At 38.9% G+C, this 26,982-nt stretch overlaps 1 non-coding gene across 1 annotated transcript; it reads left to right on the forward strand.

Moving 5' to 3' along the window:
• Positions 1-3,236: 3,236 nt before the first annotated feature.
• Positions 3,237-3,368, forward strand: LOC131764713 (small Cajal body-specific RNA 20). The gene has a single exon (XR_009337921.1). It is a non-coding gene; the product is annotated as a small Cajal body-specific RNA 20 (non-coding RNA).
• The last annotated feature ends 23,614 nt before the right edge of the window (positions 3,369-26,982 follow it).

Genomic DNA, 26,982 nt, shown 5'->3' on the forward strand with positions numbered 1-26,982 from the left:
CATCTTATTGATGAAGAAATTGAGCCACAAAAAGGTTAAGTAAGCTGTCTGAGTGGTAGTGAAACAGAAAGAAAGTGGGCAGGGCACAACCTTTAAAAGAATGACATAGCTATAGGACAGGACAAAAACTTGGTAGAACCAACTAGGTACAAGATGGTGGAAGATTTGAATTCCGGTGGACCTTGAGCCTCCTTATGTGCTCATTGTAATATATTAGCATCTAAGTGACACACCCACCACTGCCAGGACAGTTCTAAGGCCAACCATAAAAGGTCAAAAAGTGGTCAGGGACTTCCCTGGTGGCGAAGTGGTTAAGAATCCACCTGCCAATACAGGGGACATGGGTTCAATCCCTGGTCCAGGAAGATCCCTCAGGCTGTGGAGCAACTAAGCCCCTGCACCACAACTACTGAGCCTGAACTCTAGAGCCTGTGAGCTACACCTACTGAGCCTGTGTGCCACAACTACTGAAGCCCACACACCTAGAGCCCATGCTCTGCAACAAGAGAAGCCACCACGATGAGAAGCATGTGCACCGCAATGAAGAGTAACCCCTAATGGCCGCAACTACAGAAAAGCTGCATGCAGCAACAAAGACCCGACACAGCCAAAAATTAAATAAATAAAATAAAATAAATAAATTTATTTTAAAAAGTGGGTGGTGGTCCAATTCCTGGAAATCTCTGCCCCTCCCCCAAAATAGTTGGAATAATCCTCCCACTTATTGCTTATGAAATTACCCAGCCTATAAAAACTAAAAACTCCATATTTTGCAGCCTCTCACCTACTGACAGCCTCTTTCTTACTCTTAGAGGAAAACATAGGAAGAACACTCTTTGACATAAATCACAGCAAGATCTTTTTTGACCCACCTTCTAGAGTAATGGAAATAAAAACAAAAATAAACAAATGGGACCTAATGAAACTTCAAAGCTTTTGCACAGCAAAGGAAACCATAAACAAGATGAAAAGACAAGCCTCAGAATGGGAGAAAATATTTGCAAACGAATCAACAAAGGATTAATCTCCAAAATATAGAAAGAGCTCATACAGCTCAATATCAAAAACAACAATATCAAAAAAACAAACAACCCAATCAAAAAATGGACAGAAGACCTAAATAGACATTTCTCCAAAGAAGACATACAGATGGCCAAGAGGCACATGAAAAGATGCTCAACATCACTAGTTATCAGAGCAATGCAAATAAAAACTACAATGAGGTATCACCTCACACCAGTCAGAATGCTCATCATCAAAAGTTCTACAAACAATAAATGCTGGAGAGGGTGTGGAGAAAAGGGAACCCTTTTGCACTGTTGGTTGGGAATGTAAACTGATACAGCCACTATGGAGAACAGTATGGAGGTCCCATAAAAAACTAAAAATAGAATTACCATATGACTCAGCAATCCCACTACTGGGCACATACCCAGAGAAAACGGTAACTCAAAAAGACACATGCACCCCAGTGTTCATTGCAACACTATTTACAATAGCCAGGTCATGGAAGCAACCTAAATGCCCATCAAGAGATGAATGGATAAAGAAGATGTGGTACATATATACAATGGAATATTACTCAGCCATAGAAAGGAACAAAATGGGGTCATTTATAGAGACATGGCTGGACCTAGAGACTGTCATACAGAGTGAAGTAAGTCAGAAAGAGGAAAACATATATTAACACACATATATGGAATCTAGAAAAATGGTACAGATGAACCTATTTGCAAGGCAGAAATAGAGACACAGATGTAGAGAACATATGGACACCAAGGGGGAAAAGGAGGGGTGGGATGAATTGGAAGATTAGGATTGATGTATATACACTAATATATAGAGAATAGATAACTAATGAGAACCTGCTGTGTAGCACAGGGAACTCCACATCACTGTACAGTAGAAACTAACACAACATTGTAAAACAACTATACCCCAATTAAAAAAGTAAAGGACAGTGTATTTAAGCTGTGTTCGAGTCCCAGCCCATGGGTTCAATTCCCAATATGGGTTTAGACTGTATTCGAGTCCCATGTGAGCTGCACTGTTTCAGCAGAGTCAGGATTTAAACACAGACACCTCTGAGTACAGGTCCAGTTTTAGACAACTAGAGAATTCCTATGGGTCTAAAAGAAATTGCTGAACTGTTTTCTCTAGACAGCAAGGCTAGAGGGAGAGACAGTAGAGACTGCATCCTTCCCCATCTCTTCAAAACTCTTCATGGTTTCTTATACGAGTGAAAAAAATGTTTCCCAGCATAAGCTGGTGCCAGGAATGATAAAAAGAGTGACACTGACTAAAGCTCCATAAATCATCCTCCAGGAATTCCATAAGAAAGCACGACAATGGTCTTGTTTCAACCATCCCTCCTACCACTTTAATAGATGCTTCAGCGGGTATATTCAAGTTTTTACTGCAAAATTAAGTTTACAGATAATTTGGGGATGGGGGGAAAACCAACAAAGAATATTCCTGTGTTTCAGTGGTAAATATGTTTTTGGTTGATGCCAAAATTTTCATTGTTGAAAGTCAATGGGGAACCCATGATAGTTATTCAATATCCAACAGGTCTGCTGAGTTATCATATAAATTTTGTAAGTCATCAGGCAAACTAAATGTACCAAGTTGCATAGTATAGCTGGACTATTTGTCAACATCATGAATTTAGAAAGATGTCTGCCGGAATAGATTTTTTTTTTTCATGGCTAAATAGAAATCACAACTGACTTCAAGAGGAATCTTTTCACATGGCAAATAGGATTTCATTTGTTTCAAATTACTATTTTGGGGGGAAGGAGGGATGTAAAATCTGATGATGTATTTTTGGAAATAATGTTTAATTCATTTTATTTTTAAAAATTCAACCACTTATTTCTCTGCCTTAAACCAACTTTATTATAGAATTTTAGAACTTCTTGGAGTAAATAGGGATTAATCATTCACCCAAGGCATTTTCATTGAACCTCTACTATGGTTTAGGCACAGTTCTAGGGGCTGGAGTCCCATCTCCATTTTAGAGATGAGGAAAAGACAGTCAGAGAAAGGAAGTGTCAGCTCAAGGTGGCAGGGCCAGGACAGACATAGAGATCTCATTTCTCCTCTCCCGACTCTTCTTCACAAGGGTGATGCTGCTAGTACTTTGTGAGACCCAGAGCCTTCGATAAGACCCTTTCCTCCAAAAATTGTTTAATGTAATTGCAGAGACAAAGGCACATTAAAAGTAAAGCAATAAGGGCCTCTCTCCCATAGAGCTGTGGGAGGTCCCTTTTCTCCTCAGCCAGGACTAGAGGCCAAGATCACCCCTTGAGGATTGTTGTCAAGGTTGCCACAAGCTGGGCAGCCTTGTTTTCCTACCTCAGACATTTGTAGTTTCTGGGAGCCCCAACTTGGTCTGTACCAAGTGTACTGAACCCACAGCCAGATTAGGGCCTTAAGTGGCAGCAGTGGGCACAGGACCTCTGGCTTTCCTTGGATAGGGTCTTGTGAGCCAATCCTGGTCTGGGTCGCTCCAAAAGTAGCTTGGTCCCTGCCTGCCCCACAGATGCCACCAGGAAGGGGGTGTCCAGAATGGGGACTTCTGTTATGGAAGGGGCATCTGAGGCCACCTGACTCGGGGGAAGCTCACCACTTTTCCCTGCCCAGATTAACCTGGGTGCCAGCCAGGCCACTCGGTCCACCTGTTCACAGCCGTGTCTCCTGCACAGGGTCCCGTACAGGATGGCGAGGCAGGGGTGGTGAGGAAGAGCCAAGAGTCGGTGCTGGAGAAGAAGGAGTGCTGTTGGCGGCAGGACAAGGAGGTATGACCTGACACTCAGTACACCGCCGCAAGCGCAAGCCCCACTTCTGAGCAGGCGGCTGCATCCAGTAGGACAACTCGGGGACCACACAGTTGTGAGCTGTGCCATCCAGCCCAGGCACTTGCTTCTGGAGAGTTTTCTTTTTTTTTTTTTTTTTTTTTTTTCGGTACTTGGGCCTCTCACTGTTGTGGCCTCTCCCGTTGCGGAGCACAGGCTCCAGATGCGCAGGCTCAGCGGCCATGGCTCACGGTCCCAGCCGCTCCGCGGCATGTGGGATCTTCCCGGACCAGGGCACGAACCCGTGTCCCCTGCATCGGCAGGCGGATTCTCAACCACTGTGCCACCAGGGAAGCCCTGGAGAGTTTTCTATATTGAAGTGCCTACTTTATCAGCTGACAAAAATAGTGTTTTAGAAAAGGTCTAAACAGCTTTGAAGTTCTAAAAGTATTTTCTTTGCTAAAACGAGTTCTGAGAGCATCTTATTTTGTTCTAAAAGTAATAAACCACTTACTGTGGGGGAAAAAAAAAAAAAAGTAAAGCAATAGTACCAGAGTTAAGCACCAGGCAAGGTAACAATATTGAGATGAATGATTGTCTCAGCAGAAGTTGACATCACTTATTTTACCCAGTCCTTCTGAAGCCTCCTCCCTCAGCAGGAAGGAGAACTCAGGTCCATTGAGCACCTACTCTGGGCCTGGCACCATGCCAGACACATCACTTATATGGTAGTTTTGTTCTCACAAGGATATTACTCTCAGCTTGCATTTAGAAAATAGACTACAAGAAATCATATTTTCCACAATCATCGTGGTGGTAAGTACCAAACTGAGATTCAGCCTGTGGCTCTCTGATAGCCTGGCCCAAGCCCTTCCACCACAGGACACTACCTCCCTTTACACTGCACAGGACCCAGCTCAAGGTTCCCTTCCCCAGTCAGAGCAGACATGTGAGACAGAAGCTACACAGAGGCTGGGAAGTGGCAGCTGCTCTGTGTTGCATTCTTGGCTTCCCCAAGAACCCAGGCCATGTGGGGAGCAATGTCAGGTGCCAGGTGTTCCTAGGTCAGCACTGTGCATCTCCAGGCCATTTATGCCCAGGGCAAAAGTGAGATTTTGTATTTGCCATAATTTGGATTATTGTTTAGAAATATTTAGTCTCTTCCCCTACTTCCAGGGAGGTGTAGAGGGATATTCAGTTTAATTAATGTTCAGCTTGGTCATGTGACTCATCTTGGTCAATTTTTATTGTTAGCAGAGTTGATGTTAGCACATTTAACACAATTAGAGATCTCAAGGGTGCTCACCTGTTTGGGCTTGTTCTTTCTGGCTTCCATCATCACCCTGAAAATAATATAGTGCAGTTAGAAGATGAGACACACATGGACCTCCTAATGTGTAGCCAAGATCAAGATTAAACCATGTTATTTTGAGCTACTGAGATCTGGGGTAGTTATTATGCAGGCAAAGCTGAATTGACTCACTATTCTAGACCAACAATCTCACTGAGATTTACCCCAGAAAACTTCCCTCTAATTCCAAGCCATTTTGTGAAACCAGATTTTCCATTGTACGTTGATTGTCTAAGGCTCTGGGCCACTATTCTTAGATACTAACCTCGCCACAGAGGTTATTTAAAATAAACATTAGATAGATAGATAGATAGATAGATAGATAGATAGATAGATAGATAGATAGACACAATAATAAAGTTAGAGGTGAAGTGGTAGTGAATTTCGTGTATATGTATGTGTGTTTAATTTTAACAAAAACTATAGCATCTATACAAATAACATCTGCCTTGTTTTTGTGAATAATGCACTTTGATTGACCATTTTAGGAACCACACTTGCTGACACCTAATATATTTATGATATTTCTGTGAAGAAACGTTTAATTGACAGAGCTTTCCTTATCTTAAAAAGCACATTAGGAGGAAGTGGAGTCAAGATGGCGGTGTGAGAAGACATGGAGTTAGCATCTCTCATCAACTAGGGCACCTGCCAGCTGCTGGTGGGGTACTCTGATGTCCAAGGAGACAGGAGGAACCCCAAAGTGAACCGATAGGACATAGGGGGACTGAGGGGGGAGGAGAACTGGAAGCCAGAGAAGATTGGTGCCCTTGAAGCCAGGGAGATCAAGAGAGGCATGCTGGAGGGACTCTTCAGGAAGAGTGGGAGAGAAACAGAGGATGATCACCTGGCCCACTCAGGCCAGGGAGACTGCTGAGCTCCCAGGCCGGTACGTGCATTTCAAAGCCCTATCCAAGCTACATGGATCATGGGGGTATAGGAGGGAGGCAGGGGAGATCAGGAGAGGCCCTCCCAGACCAGAGAAGCTGGAGAGGAGAGGGGGGCATTTGCCCCACCAACTAGAGCCCAGAAAGCCTGCTGGGCTCCCAGATGAGGTCCCCTGCCCTCTGAGACCAGGGATGGGGGCCACACCGGGGCCCCTTCTGTTCCTTGCCTAAGCTCCAGCTCCCACAGCCCTCAAAGACTTTTCCAGCCCTGTGGGTCCTGAGCATTGGCCCCGCCCACCCCCCAAACATTGCCCTTGCTTAGGTCCCACACTCGACAGCCAAGGCCTTCCCCCCCCCTTTTTTTCTTTTCCCTCCTCCTCTTTTTTACTATTGTGGTACTGATGTATCTTCCAGTTGTTGATTCATCTATATTTTTATATTTATATTCTTCCTAAAGTATCTGTTAGTTTCCTAGTCTAATTTTATTTTTTACTTTGTTATTGTTTTTTGCTTTTTGTTTCTTGTTTTTTTTGCCTCCCCAGGCAGCTTGAAGGATCTTGGTTCATGAGCCCAAGGTCAGGCCAAAGCTCCTGTGGAAGAAGCTCTGAGTCTGAACCACTGGACTAACAGAGAACCTGAGACCCCAGGGAATATTCATCAGAGTGAGGTTTCACAGAGTTCCTCATCACAGCACCAAGACTCAGCACTACTGAATAGCCTACAAACTCCAGTTTTGGAAGCCTCAGGGCAAACAACCAGTAAGACAGGAACACATCCCACTCATTAATTTTTTAAAAAAAAGGAAGAGAAAATGAGACAGTGAAAAAATGAGACACCAAAAAAATATGTCGCATATGAAGGAGCAAGGTAAAAACCTACAAGACCAAATAGATGAAGAGTAAATAGGCAATCTACCTGAAAAAGAATTCAGAGTAATGATAGTAAAGATGATCCAGAATCTCGGAAACAGAATGGAGGCACAGACTGAGAAATTACAAGAAATGTTTAACAAAGATCTAGAAGAACTAAAGAACAAACAAACAGAGATGAACAACAAAATAACTGGAATTAAAAATACACTAGAAGGAATCAATAACAGAATAATTGAGGCAGAGGAAAGAATAAGTGAGCTAGAAGACAAAATGGTGGAAATAACTGCCAAGGAGCAGAACAAAGAAAAAAGAATGAAAATAATTGAAGACAACCTCAGAGACCTCTGGGACAATGCTAAATGCACCAACATTCAAATTATAAGGGTCCCAGAAGAAGAAGAGAAAAGGAAAGGGTCTGAGAAATTATTTGAAGAGATTATAGTCAAAAACTTCCCTAACGTGGGAAAGGAAATAGTCACCCAAATCCAGGAAACACACAGAGTCCCATACAGGATAAACCCTAGGAAAAACACACCAAGACACATATTACTCAAACTAACAAAAATTGAATTCAAAGAAAAAATATAAAAAGCAGCAAGGGAAAAACAAAAAATAACATACAAAGGAATCCCCATAAGGTTATCAGCTGATTTTTCAGCAGAAACTCTGTGGGCCAGAAGGGAGTGGCAGGATATACTTAAAGTGATGAAAGAGAAAAACCAAGATTACTCTACCCAGTAAGGATCTCATTCAGATTTGATGGAGAAGTCAAAAGTTTTTCAGACAAGCAAAAGCTAAGAGAATTTCAGAACCACCAAACCAGCTTTACAACAAATGCTAAAGAAACTTCACTAAGCAGGAAACACAAGAGGAAAAAAGAGCCACAAAAACAAACCCAAAACAATTAAGAAAATTGTAATAGGAACATACATCTCAATAATAACCTTGAATGTAAATGGATTAAATGCCCCAACCAAAAGACAGAGACTGGCTGAATAGATACAAACACAAGACCCATATATATGCTGTCTATAAAAGACCCACTTCTGACCTAGGGAAACATACAGACTGAAAGTAAAGGGATGGATAAAGATATTCCATGAAAATGGAAATTAAAAGAAAGCTAGAGTAGCAATACTCGTATCAGATAAAATAGACTTTAAAATAAACACTGTAACAAAAGATAAGGAGGGGCACTACATAATGATCAGAAGATATAAGAATTATAAATGTTTATGCACACAACATAGGAGCACCTCAATACATGAGGCAAGCGCTTAACAACCATCAAAGGAGAAATCGAAAGTAACACAATAGTAGGGGACTTTAACACCCCACTTACACTAATGGACAGATCATCCACACAGAAAATAAATAAGGAAACACAAGCTTTAAATGACACAAGAGTCCAGATAGATCTAATTGATATTTATACAACATTCCACCCAAAAGTGGCAGAATAAACTTTCTTCTCAAGTACACACAGAACATTTACCGGGACAGATCATATATTGGGTCACAAATCAAGCCTTGGAAAATTTAAGAAAATTGAAATCATATCAAGCATCTTTTCTGCCCACAACGCTATGAGATTGGAAATCAGTTACAGGAAAATAAACCGTAAAAAACACAAACACTTGGAGTCTAAACAGTGCGCTAGTAAATAACCAAGAGATCACTGAAGAAATCAAAGAAGAAATAAAAAGAAATTTACAAGGGGCTCATGCAGCTCAATATCAAAAAAACAAACAACCCAATGCAAAAATGGGCAGAAGACCTAAATAGACATTTGCCCAAAGATATACAGGTTGCCAACAAACACATGAAAGGATGTTCAACATCACTAATCATTAGAGGAATGCAAATCAAAAGTACAATTAGGTATCACTCACACCAGTCAGAATGGCCATCATCAAACATTCTACAAATAGGGCTTCCCTGGTGGCACAGTGGTTGGGAGTCTGCCTGCCGATGCAGGGGATACAGGTTCATGCCCCAGTCCAGGAAGATCCGACATGCTGTGGAGCAGCTGGGCCCGTGAGCCATGGCCACTGAGCCTGCGCGTCCAGAGCCTGTGCTCTGCAATGGGAGAGGCCACAGCAGTGAGAGGCCTGCGTACAGGAAAAATAAAATAAAAATTTTACAAATAATAAATGCTGCAGTGGGTGTGGAGAAAAGGGAATCCTCTTGAACTGTTGGTAAGAATGTAAATTGATACAGCCACTATGGAGAACAGTATGGAGGTTCCTTAAAAAACTAAAAATAGAACTACCATACGACCCAGCAATCCCACTACTGGGCATATACTCTGAGAAAACAATAATTGAAAAAGAGTCATGTACCACAATGTTCATTGCAGCTCTATTTATAATAGCCAGGACATGGAAGCAACCGAAGTGTCCATCGACAGATCAATGGATAAAGAAGATGTGGCACATATATACAATGGAATATTACTCAGCCATAAAAGAAAATGAAATTGAGTTATTTGTAGTGAGGTGGATGGACCTAGCGTCTGTCATACAGAGTGAAGTAAGTCAGAAAGAGAAAAACAAATACTGTATGCTAACACATATATATGGAATCTAAAAAAAAAAAGGTTCTGAAGAAGCTAGGGGCAGGACAGGAATAAAGGCACAGACGTAGAGAATGGACTTGAGGACACAGGGAGGGAGAAGGGTAAGCTGGGACTAAGTGAGAGAGTGGCATGGACATATATACACTACCAAAAGTAAAACAGATAGCTAGTGGGAAGTAGCCACATAGCACAGGGAGATCAGCTTGGTGCTTTGTGTCCAACTAGAGGGATGGGATAGGGAGGGTGGGAGGGAGACACAAAGAGTAGGAGTTATGGGGATATATGTATATGTATAGCTGATTCACTTTGTTATAAAGCAGAAACTAACATATCATTGTAAAGCAATTATACTCCAATAAAGATGTTAAAAAGAAAAATACATAGAAATACATGACAACAAAAACACAATGACCCAAAACTTATGGGATGCAGCAAAAGCAGTTCTAAGAGGGAAGTTTATAGCAATTCAATCTCACCTCAAGAAACAAGAAAAATGTCAAATAAACAAGCTAACCCTACACTTAAAACAACTAGAGAAAAAAGAACAAACAAAACCCAAAGTTAGCAGAAGGAAAGAAATCATAAAGATCAGAGCAGAAATAAATGAAATAGAAATGAAGAAAACAATAGCAAAGATCAATAAAACTAAAAGCTGGTTCTTTGAGAAGATAAACAAAATTGATAAACCTTAGGCAGATCATCAAGAAAAAAAAGGAGAGGACACAAATCAATAAGTTTAGAAGTAAAAAAGGAGAAATCACAACTGACATTGCAGAAATACAAAGGATTATAAGAGACTACAACAAACAACTATATGCCAATAAAATGGACAACCATGAAGAAAAGGAAAAATTCTTGGAAAGGTACAATTTTCCAAGACAGAACCAGGAAGAATTAGAAAACATAAACAGATCTATCACAAGTAACGAAATTAAACCATAATTTAAAATCTTCAACAAACAAAAGTCCAGGACCAGATGGCTTCACACTAGAATTCTATCAAACAATTAGAGAATAGCTAATACCAATCCTTCTCAAACTCTTCCAAAATTTGCAGAGGAAAGAACATCCCAAATTCATTCTATGAAGTCACCATCACCCTGATAACAAAACCAGACAAAGATGTCACAAATAAAGAAAATTATAGACCAATATCACTGATGGACATAGATGCAAAAATCCTGAACAAAATACTAGCAAACAGAATCCAACAACACACTAAAAGGATCATATACCATGATCAAATAGGATTTATCCCAGGGATGCAAGGATTCTTCAAAATATGCAACTCAATCAATGTGATACACCACATTAACAAATTAAGGAATAAAAACCATATGATCATCTCAATAGATGCAGAAAAAGCTTTTGACAAAATTCAACACCCATTTATGACAAAAACTCTCCAGAAAATGGGCATAGAGGGAACCTACCTCAACATAATAAAGGTCACATATGACAAACCCACAGCAAACATCATACTCAATGGTGAAAAACTGAAAGCATTTCCACTAAGCTCAGGAACAAGACAAGGATGTCCATTCTCACCACTCTTATTCAACATAGTGTTGGAAGTCCTAGCCATGGCAATCAGATAAGAAAAAGAAATAAAAGGACTACAAATTGGAAAAGAAGTAAAACTATCACTGTTTGCAGATGACATGATACTATACACAGAAAATCCTAAAGATGCCAACAGAAAACTACTAGAACTAATGAATTAATTTGGTAAGGTTGCAGGCTACAATATTAATGCACAGAAATCTCTGGCATTCCTATACACCAATAATGAAAAATCAGAAACAGAAATTAAGGAAACACTCCCATTTACCAATGCAACAAAAAGAATAAAATACCTAGGAATACACCTACCTAGGGAGGTGAAAGACTTGTACTCAAAACTATAAAACACTGATGAAAGAAATCAAAGATGACATAAACAGATGGAGAAATATACCATGTTCTTGAATTGGAAGAATCAATATTGTGAAAATGACTATACTACCCAAAGCAATCTATAGATTCAATGTAATCCTTATCAAACTACCAATGGCATTCTTCACAGAATTACAACAAAAAATTTTACAGTTTGTATGGAAACACAAAAGACCCCAAATAACCAAAGCAATCTTGAGAAAGAAAAAAGGAGTTGGAGGAATCAAGCTCCCCTACTTCAAACTATACCACAAAGCTACAGTAATCAAGACAGTGTGGTTCTGGCACAAAAATAGAAATATAGATCAAAGGAACAGGATAGAAAGTCCAGAGAAAAACCCACACACATACGGGCACCTAATTTATGACAAAGGAGGCAAAGACATACAATGGAGAAAAGACAGCCTCTTCTATAAATGGTGCTGGGAAAACTGAACAGGTACACGTAAAAGAATGAAATTAGAACACTACCTAACATCCCACACAAAAATAAACTCCAAATGGATTAAAGATTTAAATGTAAGACCAGAAACTGTAAAACTCTTAGAGGAAAACATAGGAAAAACATTCTTTGACATAAACCACAGCAAGATCTTTTTTGACCCACCTCCTGGAGTAGAAGAAATAAAAACAAAAATAAACAAATGGGACTTAATTAAACTTAAAAGCCTTTGCACTGCAAAGGAAACCATAAACAAGAAAAAAAGACAACCCTTAGAATGGGAGAAAATATTTGCAAATGACACAACAGACAAAGGAATAATCTCCAAAATATACAAACAGTTCATGGAATTCAATATCAAAAAACCAAACAATCCAGTTAGAAAAATGGGCAGAAGACCTAAATAGACATTTCACCAAGGAAGACATACACATGGCCTAGAGGCACATGAAAAGATGCTCAACAACACTAATTATAAGAGAAATGCAAATCAAAACTACAATGAGTTATCACCTCAAGCCAGTCAGAATGGCCATTATCAAAAAATCTAGAAACAATAAATGCTGGAAAGGATGTGGTGAAAAGGGAACCCTCCTGCACTGTTGGTGGGAATGTAAATTGATACAACCACTATGGAAGACAGTATAGAGGTTCCTTACAAAACTAAAAATAGAACTACCATATGACCTAGCAATCCCACTACTGGGCATATACCCAGAGAAAACCATAATTCAAAAAGAGACATGTACCACAATGTTCATTGCAGCACTATTTACAATAGCCAGAACACGGAACCAACCTAAATGTCCCTTGACTGATGAATGGATAAAGAAGATGTGGCAAATTTATACAATGGAATATTACTTAGCCATAAAAAGAAACGAAATTGAGTTATTTGTAGTGAGGTGGATGGACCTAGAGTCTGTCATACAGAGTGAAGTAAGTCAGAAAGAAAAAATCAAATACAGTATGCTAATGCATATATATGGAATCTAAAAAAAAATGGTAATGATGAACCTAGTTGCAGGGCAGTAATAAAGAGATAGACATAGAAAATGGACTTGAGGACATGGGATGGGAGGGTGAAGCTGGGGTAAAGGGAGAGTAGCATCGACATATATACACTACCAAATGTAAAATAGCTGGCTGGTGGGAATTAGCTGCATAGCACAGGGAGATGGCTTGGTGCTTTGTGATGACCTAGAGGGGTGGGATAGGGAGGATGGGAGGGAGGCTCAAGAGGGAGGGGATATGGGGACATGTGTATGCATATGGCTGATTCTCTTTGTTGTGCAACAGAAACTAACACAGTATTGTGAAGCAATTATACTCCAATAAAGATCTGTTTTAAATTTTTTTAAAAAAAGCACATTAAAAATTATGGTATTGTACCTAATGAACGTTTATTTGTTGCATTTATAGAACCCCTTCTGATCAGAGAGCTTGGATGGTATTTTAGTTCCCTCTTCATCCTTTAGATGGATTTTAAAATAGAAAGTCACTTACCAGTCAATGCATGATGTAGGGATATCCAGGGAACATGTGGGACAATTTTTTCCTGTTTTGCCTCGTTTTATTGTTCTTTGCCAGTCTGATGTTATTTCTTCAAAAGAGCCCGAGAAAATTCCACTTCCCTCACATACTGGTAAACAAGCTGAACCTCACAGTGTGTTTATTTTTACTCTTATTGCAATTCCACTAGATTTCTCTACACCTTCAATCTATATTACAAATTTTAAAATCCATGAATAAGGACCGTCATTACTTCATCCCCCGTCCCCTCTGTCTTTTGGATGGAGGACTTACTAAGGTCTAATCCACAGGAAATTTTCATGGTTAGAGCACGTTCTTGTGACTAGGAAGAATTTAGGAATAACCTATTTCAATTATGGCTGTGTTTGTTCTCAGATATGCAAATATTTCAAGACAGTGGGAGAACAGGTTAAACAAAGAAAACAAAAACTTGACTATGATAATGATGACCTGACCCTCTTCTCAGCCAGGCTGCCTGTCTCCTGTCAGCTATTTCTTGCCATCCATCCTTCTGTAATTGCCAGTATTTCACTCCAGGCTTTCAGCCTGGCCACACAACATTTGTCAGTGTTTTAATGCTCCCATTGTACATGGGCAAATCAAAAAAACCAACATTAGTCTGATTTTTACAGAGGTAATGCCATAGCAGTTACATAGATAACTGCATGGCATTTATGCTATAGCAAATTTATATTTTATTAAAACTATGGGTTTAAACTATAAAGTAAAGAAACTCTCAAAAGAATCCCTCCTTAATCTTTATTTTGACCTCACACAGAGCAATATTTATGCTATCTAAAGTACAATGACCACTTCATCATTAAAGCATTTTCTAAAGACTTTTTTTAAAGATTTTTGAAAGTTTCTTTAAAGATTCTTTAAAATATTTTTTTGAATTGACATTCTTTCTAAGAAGGCAATTTGTCACTAGGATGAAATGTAAAGAATGCTTGCTTAGATGTCAAAAGACTGACTGCTATCCTTGGTTGGCTCAAGGTTTTGATTTGGGGTAAGGCACTACCTTTTCTAAATGTCAGTTTTCTCATTTATAATATAAAGATAATACTGTTATGTCAACAAAATAAAATTGTAAGGAGTATGAAATGATAGAATGCCAAGATTAATCTAATTTATGTTTAAATGGTATCAGAAGTTTTATAAAACTCAGTTTAAAAATAAAGATTTAAAAAGAATGAGGGCTTCCCTGGTGGCACAGTGGTTGAGAGTCCACCTGCTGATGCAGGGGACACGGGTTCGTGCCCTGGTCCAGGAAGATCCCACATGCCGTGGATCCCACATGGCTCACGCTGAGCCCGTGAGCCGTGGCCCCTGAGCCTGCGCGTCCAGAGCCTGTGCTCCGCAATGGGAGAGGCCCGCGTAACGCAAAAAAAAAAAAAAAAAAAAAAAAAAAAAAAAAAAAAAAAAAAAAAAAAAGAATGAGAAAGAATAATGATAAACTTAAATTTAGCAGTTCTCAGTGCTGAGATATACCATTATTGGGGCTATTTAATACCTATTTTGAGGATGCTTTAATAAGTGTACTGAGTCTTGTCACAGAATCTTAGAATTCATAGCTTGAGAAATCCTTATAAGGGCTGTGATAAGCTGAGAAATGACCTCCCCACACCAAAAAAAAAAAAAAAAAAAAAAAGATATCCATGTTCTAATCTTTGCAACCTGTGAATGTTACCTTATAGGGCCCCAAAATGGTCTTTGCAGATCTGATTAAGCTAAAGATCTTAGGATGGGGAGACTATCCTGGATTGTCTGCGTGGGCACTGAATGCAATCACGAGCGTCCTTATTAGAGGGAGTTACACACAGAAGAGACGGCAGTGGGCCCAGGGGCAGCTGAAACTGATGCAGCTCCAAGCCAAGGAGTGCTGGCAGCCACCGGGAGCTGGGAGAGGCAAGAAAGGAGTAAGTCCTCCTTCAGAACTCCCAGAAAGGGTGCAGCTCTGCTCACATCTTGATTTTGGCCTGGAAAACTGATTCCAGATGGATGAGAATAAATTTCTGTTGTCTTAAGCCACTACATTTGTGGTGATTTGTTACAGCAGGCTTTGGAAACTAATGCAGGTGTTTTAGTCCTACAGTTATTACTTCTCCTGTATAGGAGGCAGGACTGACCTGCTTTATATGAAACTTTGCCTCATAATAAGCAAGTTATGTAAAGCAACAGGCCGAGAGCAGGTGCTTGTTAAGTTTAATTCTTTGTTCTTAAATTCTGTGGAAAAGTGTAAGAACAAAGTTCTGTCAAATGGCTACCTTTTACTGAGAATTTAACAAATTCCAAATACTGTTTTAGATGTTTAATGTGCATTCACTTTATTTCACCCTCACAATAACACTCTAGTCCTATTTTTCTGATGAGAATATCAAGACACTGAGAGGTTATGTAACTAGCCCAGGTCACACAGTGATTGGCAGATCTGGAACTCTAATCCAGGCATTCAGGTCAGAGTTTATTTTTTAATCCCTTATACAACACTGTCTCAATGTAACAGAGCAAGACACAAATGTGATTCTCAAGGGAGTTATAGTCAAGATGCATCAGGATAGAAACAATGTAGATATTTTATCAATTTATGTATTATGTAATACACTCAGTTTTCTGCCAAAAAAGAAAAATCACATGTAGTCACATTCCTTTTAGGAACTCATACAATACAGAGCTACATGGGTAATGGTGCAGCTGCTGCCCCACCCCTGCTCCTAAGGAGACAAGATGCAGAGACACTGGATCTGTCCAGAGCTCTACATGGCATATTTCACAGCCTTAACTAAAGTGGCATCGAGCCAGTCCCTTGTCAGTGTGGTCAACAGTGTCTCACTCATCCAATCAACAGATGGTTATTGAGTGCCGACCACATGAAAAACGTGGTCCTGGAGCTCCTGCAGGTGATGCAAAGGTGAACAATACACACCTCCTGCCCTGGAGGAATTGACAATGTGGCAAGAGATGTGACTGCCATTTTGTGTTTCCAAAGAACCTAATGACTGCATGTGTACCCATTTGGTTCTCACTGCTTACCAGAGACCATGGTGAAATCAATTTTATTTGGTGCCATTTGAGTTACTTCTATTTGTAAGCCTTGCTGGAGGTCTTATTTCTATCACAAACAGAGTTTTTCCTTGGAACATTTAGAATGATATTTTAAGGACAGCTGTTCTAGGGTTTCCTGGTCCTATTTTATATTCTGCCTACAGGTGCTGAACTATGAAAGTGAACCTGTGAAATCAAGAATGCATGTCACCCTGTTCACAAACAGTTCAGCTTCTGTGTTTCTCCCAACAGAGCTGGGACATAGAAGCATCTAAAGCAGAGTTCTCTCTTGCACTGTCTGTAAGTCTTCAGATCTTGAAATAATAAACAGAAACTTCCTGTATTTTTCCCATGTAGAAGAGAGAAGACTGACATCTCAGTTTTTTCAAGACAGTCTGATTCCTTTTTCTCAGAGCAACGTCAGAAAACCTTGACCTGTTTTGCTGCAACCTACTGCATCAGTCGTATCTTGTTTTTCTTAACATGTGGAAACAGCCCATCCTAAGTCTGGAGAGAAGAAAAATACATTGGACCTCTATAGGTTATCTTTTATCCAAATTAGAAACATTAGCAAAAAGTTCCAAAATATTCTTAACGGACATTAGGGAAATTATTGCATGCACTTTTTGTGAAATTTTTTTTTTTTGAATTTTATTTTTTTCTACAGCAGGTTCTTATTAGTCATCAATTTTATACATATCAGTGTATACATGTCAATCCCAATTGCCCAATTCATCACACCACCACCCCCACTCCCCTGTGGCTTCCCCTCTTGGTGCCCATACGTTTGTTCTCTATATCTGTGTCTCAATTTCTGCCCTGCAAACTGGTTCATTTGTACCATTTTTCTAGGTTCCACATATATGCGTTAATATACGATATTTGTTTTTCTCTTTCTGACTTACTTCACTCTATATGACAGTCTCTAGATCCATCCACGTCTCAACAAATGACCCAATTTCATTCCTTTTTAGGGCTGAGTAATATTCCATTGTATATATGTACCACATCTTCTTTAACCATTCATCTGTCGGTGGACATTTAGGTTGCTTCCATGACCTGGCTATTGTAAATAGTGCTGCAATGAACATTGGGGTGCATGTGTCTTTTTGAATTATGGTTTTCTCTGGGTATATGCCCAGTAGTGGGATTACTGGATCATATGGTAATTCTATTTTCAGTTTTTTAAGGAACCTCCATACTGTTCTCCATAGTGGCTGTATCAATTTACATTCCCACCGACAGTGCAAGAGGGTTCCCTTTTCTCCATACCCTCTCCAGCATTGTTGTTTGTAGATTTTCTGATGATGCCCATTCTAACTAGTGTGAGGTGATACCTCATTGTAGTTTTGATTTGTATTTCTCTAGTAATTAGTGATGTTGAGCAGCTTTTCATGTACTTCTTGGCCATCTGTATGTCTTCTTTGGAGAAATATCTATTTAGGTCTTCTGCCCATTTTTGGATTGTGTTGTTTGTTTTTTTAATATTGAGCTGCATGAGCTGTTTATATATTTACGAGATTAATCCTTTGTTGATTCGTTTGCAAATATTGTCTCCCATTCTGAGGGTTGTCTTTTCTTCTTGTTTATGGTTTCCTTTGCTGTGCAAAAGCTTTGAAGTTTCATTAGGTCCCATTTGTTTATTTTTGTTTTTATTTCCATTACTTTACAAAGTGGATCAAAAAATATCTTGCTGTGATTTATGTCAGAGTGTTCTTCCTATGTTTTCCTCTAAGAGTTTTATAGTGTCCAGTCTTACATTTAGGTCTCTAATCCATTTTGAGTTTATTTTTGTGTGTGGTGTTAGGGAGTGTTCTAATTTCATTCTTTTACATGTAGGTGTCCAGTTTTCCCAGCACTACTTATTGAAGAGACTGTCTTTTCTCCATTGTATATCCTTGCCTCCTTTGTCATAGCTTAGTTGACCATAGGTGTGTGGATTTATCTCTGGGCTTTCTATCTTGTTCCATTGATCTATGTTTCTGGTTTTGTGCCAGTACAATATTGTCTTGTTGACTGTAGCTTCGTAGTATAGCCTGAAGTCAGGGAGTCTGATTCCTCTAGCTACGTTTTTTCCCTCAAGACTATTTTGCCTATTTGGGGTTTTTTCCATCTCCATACAAATTTTAAGATTTTTTGTTCTAGTTCTGTAAAAACTGCCATTGGTAATTTGATAGGGATTGCATTCAATCTATAGATTGCTTTGGGTAGTATAGTTATTTTCACAATATTGATTTTTCCAATCAAAGAACATGGTATATCTCTCCATCTCTTAGTATCATCTTTAATTTCTTTCATCAGTGTCCTATAGTTTTCTGCATACAGGTCTTTTGTCTCCCTAGGTAGGTTTATTCCTAGGTATTTTATTCTTTTTGTTACAGTGGTAAGTGGGAGTGTTTCCTTAATTTCTCTTTCATATTTTCATCATTAGTGTATAGGAATGCAAGAGATTTCTGTGCATTAATTTTGTATCCTGCAACATTACCAAATTCATTGATCAGCTCTAGTAGTTTTCTGGTGGCATCTTTTGGATTCTCTATGTAGAGTATCATGTTATCTGCAAACAGTGATAGTTTTACTTCTTCTTTTGCAATTTGTATTCCTTTTATTTCTTTTTCTTCTCTGATTGCTGTGGCTAGGACTTCCAAAACTATGTTGAATAATAGTGGTGAGAGTGGACATCCTTGTCTTGTTCCTGATCTTAGAGAAAATGCTTTCAGTTTTTCACCATTGAGAATGATGTTTGCTGTGGGTTTGTCATATATGGCCTTTATTATGTTGAGGTAGGTTCCTTCTATGCCCACTTTCTGGAGAGTTTTTATGATAAATGGGTGTTGAATTTTCTCAAACGCTTTTTCTGCATCTATTGAGACGATCATACGGTTTTTATTCTTCCATTTGTTAATGTGGTGTATCACATGGATTGATTTGCATATATTGAAGAATCCTTGCATCCCTGGAATAAATCCCACTTGACCATGGTGTATGATACTTTTAATATGTTGTTGGATTCTGTTTGCTAGTTTGAGGATTTTTGCATCTATGTTCATCAGTGATATTTGTCTGTAATTTTCTTTTTTTATAGTGTCTTTGGTTTTGGTATCAGGGTGATGGTGGCCTCATAGAATGAGTATGGCAGTGTTCCTTCCTCTGCAATTTTTTGGAAGAGTTTGAGAAGGATGGGTTTTAACTCTTCTCTAAATGTTTGATAGAATTCACCTGTGAAGCCATCTGGTCCTGGACTTTTGTTTGTTGGAAGATTTTTAATCATAGTTTCAATTTAATTATTTGTGATTGGTCTGTTCATATTCTCTATTTCTTCCTGGTTCAGTCTTGGAAGGTTATACCTTTCCAAGAATTTGTCCATTTCTTCCAGTTTGTCCATTTTACTGGCATAAAGTTGCTTGTGGTAGTCTCTTAGGATGTTTTGTATTTCTGCGGTGTCTGTTGTAACTTCTCCTTTTTCATTTCTAATTTTATTGATTTGAATCCTCTTCCTCTTTTTCTTGATGAGTCTGGCTAATGGTTTATCAATTTTGTTTATCTTCTCAAAGAACCAGATTTTAGTTTTATTGATCTTTGCTATTGTTTTCTTTGTTTCTATTTCATTTATTTCTGCTCTGATCTTTATGATTTCTTTCCTTCTGCTAACTTTGGGTTTTGTTTGTTCTTCTTTCTCTAGTTCCTTTATGTGTAAGGTTAGATTGCTTATTTGAGATTTTTCTTGTTTCTTGAGTTAGGCTTGCATAGCTATAAACTTCCCTCTTAGAACTGCTTTTGCTGCATCCCATAGGTTTTGGATTGTTGTGTTTTCATTGTCATTTGCCTCTAGGTACTTTTTGATTTCCTCTTTGATTTCTTCAGTAATCTCTTGGTTATTTAGTAACGTGTTGTGTAGCCTCCATGTGTTTGTGTTTTTTACATTTTTTCCCTGTAATTCATTTCTAATCTCATAGTGTTGTCATCAGAAAAGATGCTTGATATGATTTCAATTTTCTTAAGTTTACTGAGGCTTGATTTGTGACCCAAGATGTGATCTATCCTAGAGAATGTTCCGAGTGCACTTGAGAAGAATGTGTAATCTGCTGTTTTTGGATAAAATGTCCTATAAATATCAATTAAATCTATCTGGTCTATTGTGTCATTTAAAGCTTCTGTTTCCTTATTTATTTTCATTATGGGTGACCTGTCCATTGGTGTAAGTGAGGTGTTAAAGTCCCCCACTATTATTGTGTTACTGTCAATTTTCTCTCTTTTTTTTTTTTTTTTTTGCGGTATGCGGGCCTCTCACTGTTGTAGCCTCTCCCGTTGCGGAGCACAGGCTCTGGACGCACAGGCTCAGCGGCCATGGCTCACGGGCTTAGTTGCTCCGCGGCATGTGGGATCTTCCCGGACCAGGGCACGAACCCGTGTCTCCTGCATCGGCAGGCGGATTCTCAACCACTGCGCCACCAGGGAAGCCCAATTTTCTCTTTTATAGCTGTTAGCACTTGCCTTATGTATTGAGGTGATCCTATGTTGGGTGCATATATATTTATAATTGTTATATCTTCTTTTTGGATTGATCCCTTGATCATTATGTTGTGTCCTTCCTTGTCTCTGGTAACATTCTCTATTTTAAAGTCTATTTTATCTGATATGTGTATTGCTACTCCAGCTTTCTTTTGATTTCCTTTTGCATGGAATATCTTTTTCCATCCCCTCACTTTCAGTCTCTATGTGTCCCTAGGTCTGAAGTGGGTGTCTTGTAGACAGATATATATGGGTCTTGTTTTTTTATCCATTCAGCAAACCTGTGTCTTTTGGTTGGAGCATTTAATCCATTCACGTTTAAGGTAACTATTCATATGTATGTTCCTATGACCATTTTCTTAATTGTTTTGGGTTTGTTTTTGTAGGTCCTTTTCTTGTCTTGTGTTTCCCACTTAGAGAAGTTCCTTTAGCATTTGTTGTAGAGCTGATTTGGTGGTGCTGAATTCTATTAGCTTTTGCTTGTCTGTAAAGCTTTTGATTTCTCCATCGAATCTGAATGAGATCCTTGGCAGGTAGAGTAATCTTGGTTTTAGTTTCTTCCCTTTCATCACTTTTAGTATATCATACCACTCCCTTCTGGCTTGTAGAGTTTCTGCTGAGAAATCAGCTGTTAACCTAATGGGAATTCCCTTGTATGTTATTTGTCATTTTTCCATTGCTGCTTTCAATAACTTTTCTTTGTCTTTAATTTTTGCAAGTTTAATTACTATGTGTCTCAGCGTGTTCCTCCTTGGGTTTATCCTGTGTGGGACTCTCTTCACTTCTTGGACTTGGGTGGTAATTTCCGTTCCCATGTTAGAGAAGTTTTCAACTATAATCTCTTCAAATATTTTCTCTGGTCTTTTCTCTCTATAGTCTCCTTCTGGGACCCCTATAATGTGAATTTTGTTGTCTTTAATGTTGTCCCAGAGGTCTCTTAGGCTGTCTTAATTTCTTTTCATTCTTTTTCCTTTATTCTGTTCCACAGAAGTGGATTCTACCATTCTGTCTTCCAGGTCACTTATCCGTTCTTCTGCCTCAGTTATTCTGCTATGGATTCCTTCTGGGATATTTTTCATTTCAGTTATTGTATTGTTCTTTTCTATTCGTTTGTTCTTTAATTCTTCTAGGTCTTTGTTAAACATTTCTTGCATCTTCTTGATCTTTGCCTCCATTCTTTTTCCGAGGTCCTGGATCACTTCACTATCATTATTCTGAATTCTTTTTCTGAAAGGTTGCCTATTTCCACTTCATTTAGTTGTTTTTCTGGGGTTTTATCTTGTTTCTTCATCTGGTACATAGTCCTCTGCCTTTTTGTCTTTTCTATCTTTCTGTGAATGTGGTTTTTGTTCCACAGGCTGCAGGATTGTAGTTCTTCTTGTTTCTGCTGTCTGCCCTCTGGTGGATGAGGCTATCTAAGAGGCTTGTGCCAATATTTGTCAAATTTAAGAATCTCTTCTCTAAAGTCTGATTCCAATTTTCAATATATGAAAGCATATCAATTTGTGAACACCAAGACAAATATTTTCTTCTCACTAATACTACACACACAGAAAGGAACTTTTAATTGAGAGACTTTTTGTGACCTTGTTTCATGAACAAGTTCTAGAAGCAGCAGGCTTTCTTGATGGACCCTTGTGAACTTCTCTGCTTTAAGGCCAACTACCCACAGCTCTCTGTCATATGCTATGAAAGGATGTATACCATATGCAGAAAATGACTAACATATAATTTTCATACCTGTCCACAAAAATAAGTTTGGAGCACTATATGCAAGACAGTATGCTCCATGCTTTCAACATGTAGTAGTTTATTCTTAAGATCAATACACAAACAAATATAAACCTTTTTCCAAGCTCTTATTATGTGCCAGGTACTGTTTTATGTGCTTTAACCATATGATTTCCAATTCCCCAGCATTACTGAGAGGTAGATATTATGTTCCCCATTTTACAAATGGGAACCTGAAAGGTCCCATGGTCAGTATGTTGCAACATTAAAACTCTATGCTATGACCCAAAGCTCTTGCTGTTTCTCTATATATAAGTAGCATGAGGCAGGGTGTGGCCAGCAGAAATGGGTGCCCAGATACCCATCTAGAAGTCTCTTCCAAGTCCATCAGTGGAGGCCCTGCAAACCTAACAAAATTTACCAAGTGTGCAGGGGAGAAAAAGTTCTCTTTGACTCTCTTAGGGCCACTGATTCTGAAAATTAAACTAACAAAGACAGTTTCACAGGAGAAAAACATACAGATTTATGCCATATAAGTTTTACATGATACAAGAGGCTTCCTAAGAAAATGAAGACCTGGAGAAACAGTTAGACCTGATAATTTTATGTGGGGTTTGATGAAGAGGAGGCAGTCTTGGAAGAATGAAGCAGGTTAAGGAGTGTGAGGTAAGTGCAATACACAGGGGAAACTTAGCAAGACCTGGTTGTTGGGATTCTCCTGAGATAAGGATGCTCCTTTCCTTCAGCTGTAGGGAGAGCACCTCTCACATGAGGGATTATGACCTGTTTCAGGAGAGAAGGGCAGAGTAACCTTCCTGCATCTGCTATTTTCTCAAACTCCTATAGCTTTAAATATTCAATATGCCAAGGTGCCATATTTGGAGGTAGAATGTCCTGAACCTCACCAACTGGAAGGGAAAGTAGTGGAAGAACACCAACTGCAGAGTTACTGTTGATTTTAAAAATGGACCAGATGCTTTGTACACTTAGGCAATACCAACCATTTCTAAAACTACTTGGGACATTGTGAAACTCAATATGGTCAATTGGCAGGATGCTCCAAAAACCAATTCAAAAATTTATATATCTATCCACACATGCCCATACACACATACACCTGTGCATGTGCCTATACATATACATGTATTTACAACCCATCCTTTTCAGAACTAGACTAGCCAGAGCCAGCAATAGAGATGAAAGGAAATACATTAAATGATCCACCATGACTTCTCCCCCACCACCAGGCTGTTTATCTTGGCAGAATCCCTTGGTACAGAAGCCCTAAATTCCTAGTTCATCACAAAGATCTACCCCAAAAATGACATTGGCATTTTTCAGGACCAGTAGGAAACCCCTGGTGACTCTTCTCCTATGAATTGTATAAAAATGTGTTCCCAGACCTACTAGAGCATGGACTTGAGGATATGGGGAGGGGGAAGGGTAAGCTGTGACGATGTGAGAGAGTGGCAGGGACATATACACACTACAAATGTAAATTAGATAGCTAGTGGGAAGCTGCCGCATAGCACAGGGAGTTCACCTCTGTGCTTTGTGACCACCTAGAGGGGTGGGATAGGGAGGGTGGGAGCGAGGGTGACGCAAGAGGGAAGAGATATGGGAACATATGTATATGTATAACTGATTCACTTTGTTGTAAAGGAGAAACTAACACACTATTGTAAAACAGTTATACTCAAATAAAGATGTTTTAAAAAATGAAAATGTGTTCCTTTGCAACTCCTGTGATGTATTCATTCAACCTCCTCCACCTCATCTCTAAGTGAGATTATTTATGTCAGAGAATGAATAGGAGCCTCCGCTGAGGTACTAATGTATGCAAAAGTGACAGTATCTCAGACAGGAGGGATGCTGAATAAATTAAAATAAAGATACGGTACCTGCAAGTACACTACATTCCTTCCAAGTGATCGTCAGAATTTCTGCATATACCTCAAAAGCTTAATGAGCCTTATGAGAAAGCATCAGTTTAGTTAAATATGATTTTGGAGGTGTTGGAAAGGTTCCCCACTTCTTACTGTTTCCCCCATTACCTTTAATTCCCCCTAAAGACTCATTCCTTTGAGTTCTAAAGCCTTTTTGGTTTTTAGAAGACTCCTATTAAAATGCACATACCACTGGGGCCTCTATTGGCTGATGGGTAGAGAGAATGCATGTCAACATTTCTGCTGTGACAGCTGGCAAAGAATAACACTCTCCAGGAGAAGTGCAGGACTTCTGCCCTGGGGTGACCGTAAAGCCTGGTGCTGAGTGGTGTGGAGAGAGAAATATTGCCCATTTCTCAATATTGCCCAAGGCCAGCTCTGTTAAGTGATCTTATCATAAAGATATCTTGCCTGACAATGTCAAATCCTATGATCCCCGACTCTGTAATACTCACTCATACTGCTTTCAGGCTACTAGTCAATTACTGCTTCAGTGCCCTGAATGGTGTCCCAGTTGACTGAAGGAGAGACCACAATTCCCTCTACTGACTATGTGAAGAGCATGGCTCACTCCAAAGGAATTGTTTCACACCCACGTAGAGTCTGACTCTGTAATGTCTGACTTTTACCGGTCCTTTGGGAGCTCAATCTTAGTCTAGATGTTTCTTATATGGGTCCCAAAAAAGACACATGTTCTATCACTTTTATAACAACTGTTAATTTCCTACTATAACAGGCATTTTACCCACATGCTGTCAAATTCTAACAAAAACGTGCAAGCTAAGTATTACTATACCCAGTTTGCAATTGAAATCAAAGGTAGAAAAGTGTAAGTCCAGATATCAAAATTGTTAAGAAACAGAGCTTGAATTTGATGACAGGTCCAAGTGTGTTCCAACACACTATTTTGCTAATCTACAAAGGGGGTCTTGCATTCTAATTATTTATACTGCTAATCATCTTCACCATTATTGTCAGACAAGAATTGAGGGCCTATTTGTCATCAACAAACACAGCACAGGGAAGTAGCTCCTTAGAGAGAACACAGACTAGTTAGGTATCATAAAGAGATGATTGATAGTTCAAGACAAACAATAAGGGCTCCAAAAGTTTTTGATCAATAAGAACCTGAAGATCAGAATAAAAGAAATTAAAAAGACAGTCTTTTCCTACTGTATAGCACAGGGAACTATATTCAATATCTTGTAATAATCTATAATGGGAAGGCATCTGAAAAAGAATATATATATTTACGTATAACAATCACTTTGCAGTACACGAGAAACTAACAACATTGTAAATCAACTATACTTCAATTAAAAAGTTAAATTTTAAAAAGGACAATCTTATTAACACCCATTAAAATGATGTTGTAGAAGTTTCTTAACCTCAACACCACTGACATTTTGGGTAGCATAATTCTTTAGTGGGAGTTGGTAAGTGTCTGTCCTGCACATTGTAAAATATTTAGCAGCATCCTTGGCCTCTATCCATTCGATGCCAGCAGGACTCCCCATTCATGACAATCAAAACTGTCCCTAGACATTGTCAAATGTCCCCTAGGAGAGCAAAATCACTCTAGTTGAAAACCTGCTGTAGAAAAATACTTAGAGACAAGAAGAAGGATTAGAGTATATCTTTTAAGTGAAAATGTTTATAAAATAAACTCCAATATATGATGTAGTTTTATTTTTTGAAAAAATTTATAAATGTATACAAAAAATAGAACTTTAAGAACATTGAAATGTTAAAGTGGTCAGCTGGTGGTAAGGTAACAGGTAATTTTTGTTTTCTTCTTTGTGTATTTTCTAGATTTTCCACATTTACTCCAATAAACATAAATTTCTTCTGTAGAATGTTTGACAGCCTAGGAATTCTAGACATTCATTTATTTTAAATCTACACTGTAAGACAACAGGAAAACTTGTCTAACTCTGAATTCAAGATAAGAAAAAAGGAAACAAAAGTATCCCCTGAGAAATTTAAACTCCAGATTTGTAAATCACACGGGTTTCTAATCTTAATTGCTTCTACTTTTGTGGTCTGGGACCTCTAAACTGAGAAATTACCACAAAAGTCAGTCTTGGATCAGTCCTGCCCCCAGATCACATAATAAATGGAAATGCAAAACTGCTCTGGAGAAATTCTCCCACATCCCAGGCTTCCAGGGGAGAGTTCCACCACAAAACAAAAGCAACAAACAAATATCCCTTAAACTGAGTCACAATCACTTGGGGACAAACCCACCGTGGGAGTCAAAAAACAAAAACAAGAGGTTAGAGCTGGAAGACCATGCAGTCACTAAAAGACAACCTGACAGAGAATGTGAAAACAGCATGATGAAGATGATGAT

This window comes from Kogia breviceps, chromosome 10, assembly GCF_026419965.1.
Source record: "Kogia breviceps isolate mKogBre1 chromosome 10, mKogBre1 haplotype 1, whole genome shotgun sequence".
In the NCBI taxonomy this organism is placed as follows: Eukaryota; Metazoa; Chordata; class Mammalia; order Artiodactyla; family Physeteridae; genus Kogia; species Kogia breviceps.